Source organism: Stomoxys calcitrans, chromosome 1 (genome assembly GCF_963082655.1).
Source record: "Stomoxys calcitrans chromosome 1, idStoCalc2.1, whole genome shotgun sequence".
Classification (NCBI taxonomy): Eukaryota; Metazoa; Arthropoda; class Insecta; order Diptera; family Muscidae; genus Stomoxys; species Stomoxys calcitrans.
In genome coordinates, this window is record NC_081552.1 from 103,997,205 (window position 1) to 104,003,223 (window position 6,019).

General features: G+C 36.9%; 1 long non-coding RNA gene across 1 annotated transcript; it reads right to left on the reverse strand.

Moving 5' to 3' along the window:
• Positions 1 to 5,145: 5,145 nt before the first annotated feature.
• LOC131994061 (uncharacterized) lies at positions 5,146 to 5,556 on the reverse strand. The gene is made up of 2 exons (XR_009396409.1): positions 5,380 to 5,556; positions 5,146 to 5,324 (listed from the first exon to the last, which is right to left on the reverse strand). It is a non-coding gene; the product is annotated as an uncharacterized LOC131994061 (long non-coding RNA).
• Positions 5,557 to 6,019: the final 463 nt, after the last annotated feature.

Consider the following 6,019-nt stretch of genomic DNA (forward strand, 5'->3'; position numbering starts at 1 on the left):
ATTGCGACCTCTTGAGGCTCAAGAAGTCAAGATCCCAGATCGGTTTATATAGCAGCTATATAAGGTTATGAACCGATTTGAACTATTCTTAGCACAGTTGTTGAAAGTTATAACAAAAGACCTCATGCAAAATTTCAGCCAAATCGGATAATAATTGCGCGCTCTAGTGGCTCAAGAAATCAAGACACCAGATTTGTTTATATGGCAGCTATATCAGGTTATGGACGGACGGACGGACAGACGGACGGACGGACATGGCTAGATCGACATAAAATGTCACGACGATCAAGAATATATATACTTTATGGGGTCTCAAACGAATATTTCGAGTAGTTGTTGGATATCCTAACAAAACACGTCGTGCAAAATTTCATTCCAATCGGATAAGAATTGAGCACTCTAGAGGCTCAAGAAATCAAGACCCAAGATCGCGTTATATAGCAGCTATTTCAAAACATGGACCGATATGGCCCATTTACAATACCAACCGACCTACACTAAAAATAATTATTTGTGCAAAATTTCAAGCGGCTAGCTTTACTCCTTCGGAAGTTAGCATGCTTTCGACAGACAGACGGACGGACGGACACACGGACGGACATGGCTAGATCGACATAAAATGTCGCGACGATCAAGAATATATATACTTTATACTTTACTTTATAAAAATTGAACAATAAGTGGCCCTTTGGGAAAAGTATGACTATATAACAAATTAAAAATTTAGAAGGAAAATTAATAAATTGTTGTAGCAGTCTGCTTTAGTTTTTTAAAGGTGAAAAACTTGAAACAAATATTATTATTTTACTAACAAAAAGTATTCAGTTTTCACACAATTTTCAAATTGGACTGGAGAATAATTAATGCAACCAAAGGCAGAAAGCGTAATTTTGAGGAAAATCAATTTTAAATTATTTTTATTATTTTATAGTTACTTCAATAAGCAATTTATATGCTTTCACTTCTAATATTTTACTTAATAAATTAAAACTGCGTCTAATGTTTTTCAAACCAAAACCAACCATTGCTTTTGCAACAGAGAAATATCCGCAGTAGCAGATGAATACCCACTTTAGGTAAATCCTATGTAAAGAATGTAATTATATCTTATACTAGCTGGACCCGCTCCGCTGCGACTTCTTTTACTTTATATGGAACAAAATATGTTCGACATTTAAAGAGCTTTTAGTGAAATACCACGCTGCGATAATAGTATATCGCTTGACTAACAGTTTAACAATATAAGTGCCTTTATCTGAATCCCATATGATCTTTATTGGTCTACGAATTTAAGTTTGGAAGTAAGGTGTACTCCATTCTTAAAATATTTTATTTCAGCCCGTCATGATGTCTGAAGTAGTGGTATTTCCGGGGTGAGGTGGTTCCCCAGACAATTGGCCTTGAAAAATATCTGCATCATGCCCTTCTCTCAAATACCATTTATTTAAACCCCATATTGCCCTTGGATTTTGAGGGGAGTTTACAGGGTGAGGCGGCCCCCAAACACACGGCCCAAAATTGGTTATCAAATTAGTTTTCTAATCTCAAATACCCTTCATTTGAGACACATATTGGCATGGTCGAAAAATTTTTACCCTTTGGGGGGTGTTTTGGGGAAAGGGTGATGCCTTAAATACATGGTCCAACATTTGGATATCAAATTCGTATTCTACTCCCAAATACTTTTTTTGAGCCCCATATTGCGGTGGTCAGTAAAAAATTGTTGGTTGTTTGTGGGGAATTTAGGAAAAGTGGTAGTCCCCTAGAAAATTTTTCCCGAAAGTGGGTATCAATTCTTGCTCTACCTTCCAATTCCTTTTATTTAAGCCCCAAATAGATGTGGTTTGGGGAGTGGGGTGGTCCCCCAAACAGTAAGCCCCTAGACAGTTGGTCCCGAATGTTGATGTCAGATTTGTAGTGAGTGGTGTAGGCGGTTTGAATTTATTTTAAACACTTTATTTATTTGTTTCTTTTATTTTTACACTCATTGAGCTCGTGTTAGCTTCTCTTCTTCACAGGTGTCCGACTTAGATTTCTTTTGAAAAACAGAGCATAATCAAAATGTAAATCGATAACAAACAGAAGCATAAGTTGTTATCGTCAATAATTAGGCTATCGACATAATTACATGGTATAAGGTGCTTAGGTACTACTACTTATATACTATAGGCTATTTACAGAATTACATGGTATAAGCTATTTAGGTACTACTTGTATACTACAATTCGGCCGTCCTGACAATAAGAATCACCCGATTCTTTGCCTTTACATTTTCAAACCTGTCTAACGTAATTTCTTATTGCCCTGAAACCAGTGTTTGATGTTATGGGCAGCCCAAGTACCCTTGTACGGTATTCTACTCTGTTGGAAACCATCTACGTCCTCCAGTATATATCGATCGTTTTCCAAAACTTCTGTTATCTTATACGGACCTTTATACTTCGGAATCAATTTCCTCGCCACGCCCGTGCTAACATCAAAATTCTTTATCACAACATAGTCTCCTTTCTTATACGCAACTGGACATTTCCGTCGACGGTTTACAAGTAGTTCGTTGTATGCCTGCGCCTGTACCTCTTTCTCATGAGCTTTATCTCTGACTTCTTCAACATTTCTATAGTCTTCCTCCATAATATTCTCCTTAATACCATCTAAAACATTTCCTTTTTGATTCACTCCAAACAACATCACGCTTGGATGTTCATCGATCATTCTATGCCTAGTATTGTTCAAACTGAATTCAACCGACTCTATAACGTCCTCCCAAGATCTACTATTCCCACTGTCTGCTAGTTTCGCTATCATTGGGCCAAGATTCCTATTTACCCTTTCAACTTGCCCATTAGCCTGTGGCGAACCAGTAGCAATCAGGATATGACGAATGTCATTCCCCTCCAAAAATGTCGCAAAATCTTTCGACGTAAAACTAGAACCTCTGTCTGATATTATACACGTTGGCCTACTGTAGTATCTAAAATATTCACGAAGTGCTTTAATCACCTCATTCGTTGCTGTAGTCTTCGTAGGGTACAATTTCACATACTTCGAGCACGCATCTACAACTACTAGCAAATGTTTCTTCGAGCTGCCTCTATCTATTGGTCCATAATGGTCGATATGTAACATCTGAAAAGGCCTTTCTGGTTTCGGTATGTTATGGATGTAACCCTCTACTTTACCACCTTTACTCGAAAATACTATGCATCTCAAACAATTCCTGATGTGTTCGCATACTTTCTTCCTAATTTGCGGGAACCAATAAGTTTTTTCTATCAATTCTACAACTTTACTTATACCAACATGACCCATCTCATCATGATAGTGATATATAACATGGGATTCCATTGCCTCAGGCACATAAAATAGCTGTCTTTTCTTGTCTATTTTCTTATAAAGCACACCATTTCTCATCTCATAATATTTGTGTTCTGTGTTCTGCAATTGGTCTTTCAACTTAACAATCTTGGGGTCTCTATTTTGGCAAATTACTAAATTCTCCTCTAAGGTGTTAGTCTCTATCACCATTACTTCCTGGCACCTACTCAAAGCATCTACATGCTGCATACGTTTTCCGGTGCGATGCTCGACGACATAATCAAAGTTCTGCATCTCTAGTGCCCACCTGGCGATTCGTGGATTCAACTCTCTCTTATTCAACGTCATTGTAAGTGAGTTGCAGTCTGTTATTATTTTGAAATGCCTTCCATGCAAATACACGCGAAATCTCCTCAATGCATAAATTATGGCCAAAGTCTCCAGTTCGTAACTATGGAATTTCGACTCAGCTTCCGTAGCCCTTTTCGAAAAATAAAACACTGGATGCCATTTTCCATCATCGCTCTTCTGAACCAAAATAGCCCCAAATCCTAAGGCACTTGCGTCGCAATGAAGCTCCGTTATGGCTGACGGATTAAACAATGCTAACACAGGCGATTCGACAAGTTTCGTCTTCAACGTATCAAAAGCCTTCAATTCCTCGCATCCGATTACAAATTTTCTATCCTTCTTTGTCAAATCATGTAAGGGTTTGGCTATCATGGAAAAATCTTTAATAAAACGTCTAAAATAAGAGCATAACCCCAAAAAACTTCGAAGAGAGTGTACTTTGTCCGGCAATGGAAAATTCCTTATCGCCTCTATACCTTTATCATCTGCACTTATACCTAAAGAATCTATTTTATACCCTAAGTATTTCACACTAGTTCGTAAAAATTCACATTTGTCTAACCTTAATTCCAATTTGTTCCTTACAATTCGTCTCATAACTTCTTCGATAATAGCAAGATGTTCAGTCATGTCCCCCGATGCTATTAGAATATCATCCAGATAAAGTATAACTTTTCCTTGCCTAACTAAATCCGCAAAAATTCTATTGACAAACATTTGAAATACCGACGGAGCGTTTTTTAGCCCAAAAGGCATTCTTAAAAATTCAAATTGTCCTAAAGGTGTTATAAATGACGTATACTTTACAGAATCTTGATGCATGTGGACATGGAAAAACCCATTTTTCAAGTCCAATTTAGTGAAAATTGTCTTGCCAACTAAAGTGTCCAGTAAATCATCTATTAAAGGTATGGGGTAATTGTGCTTCGCAGTATTTTTGTTCAAGTTACGGAAGTCCACACACATTCTCAATTCTCCTGTCTTCTTGCGTACTAAAACTATGGGCGAAGCAAATTCCGATTCACTAATTCTAATTATCCCCTTTTCCAAATAATCGTCTAAAATGTTCTGAAGTTCATTCTTCTCAGCATACGACAGTCTACGAGGAGGACAATGAAAAGGTTTCACATTTTCCAAAACTAGTTTCATTTCACATTTCACATCCGGTTCCAACGGCCGTAACATTTCAACATAAGTGGAACGAAAAATATCTTCTAATTTCTCTTTAAATTCATGTTTTAAATCGTTCCCAGTCTTAAGATCTAAATCGCTCATATTCGGGCTTACATCTATCGACATAATCATTTTACTGAATTTCTCTTCCTCTTCATAATAATCTATAGTAATATCGTTGTCATAATTTTTAACAGTAACATCTGAATCTGGCTCACCTAAAATTATTGTACTATTTGTCTTTGACAGAAAATCTCGGCCCAATATTACAGAATACTTCATAGAATCTTTGTCAACCACGATCAATTCAAATTTCATTTTTTTATTAAGTACTTCAATGTAACAAAAACATTTTCCATGTATTTTCAATTTAGAATTGTTTATGCCATAAAATGAAAAATTATTAAATTCAAAAGTCTGTACTTCATTCGGTAAAACATCTTGTCTTATCATACTGATCGGGCTACCAGAGTCTATCAGGCATTCTAAAGTAAATTTAAAATTATTATTAAATAATGGACTAAAATTAAACAATCTTACATAATGGTTCATTTTCTCATCGTTCTTCTTCTTATTTAATTCACAATCGCTGACCATATGCTCTTCGCTGCCACACGCATAGCACGTCCCAGGCTGTCGACGAGGTTTGCTGCAGTCGGCTGCATAATGACCTACGCTGTTGCAGTTATAACAACGAACGCCGACTCTCGTTGTTGGTTGTTTACCTTCTGTATTTACTTTATTTTTCTGTGTTGTTTGTTGGGCTGTTGATGGTTTGCTTAACTTAACATTTGCAAGTGACTTCAACAAGTCGTCGGTACTTGTGTGTTGTTGCAAAGACATTTGCATGCGTATCTGTATATTTGGTATACCATCCACTATGTACTCCACTAATTCATCTTCATCTAAAGAGAGCTTGCTTGCCAACATTATTTTGTCATTACAGTAGTCAGTAAAATGTTCACCATAACTCCATTTACGGCGCTCAAAATTTCTGCGAAGCTCTAATTTTGTTTCTTTGGTGCCGAACATCAAGCAGAATTGTTGAAAAAGTTCATCAAGATTTTCGTCTGAAGTGTTTCGTCGCGAGTGTAGCCATACCTGCGCTCTGCCAATCAACTTTGTTGCGAACAATGCTCTCAACATGTTGTCAGACAACATGTATGTCTTTTGAATATCA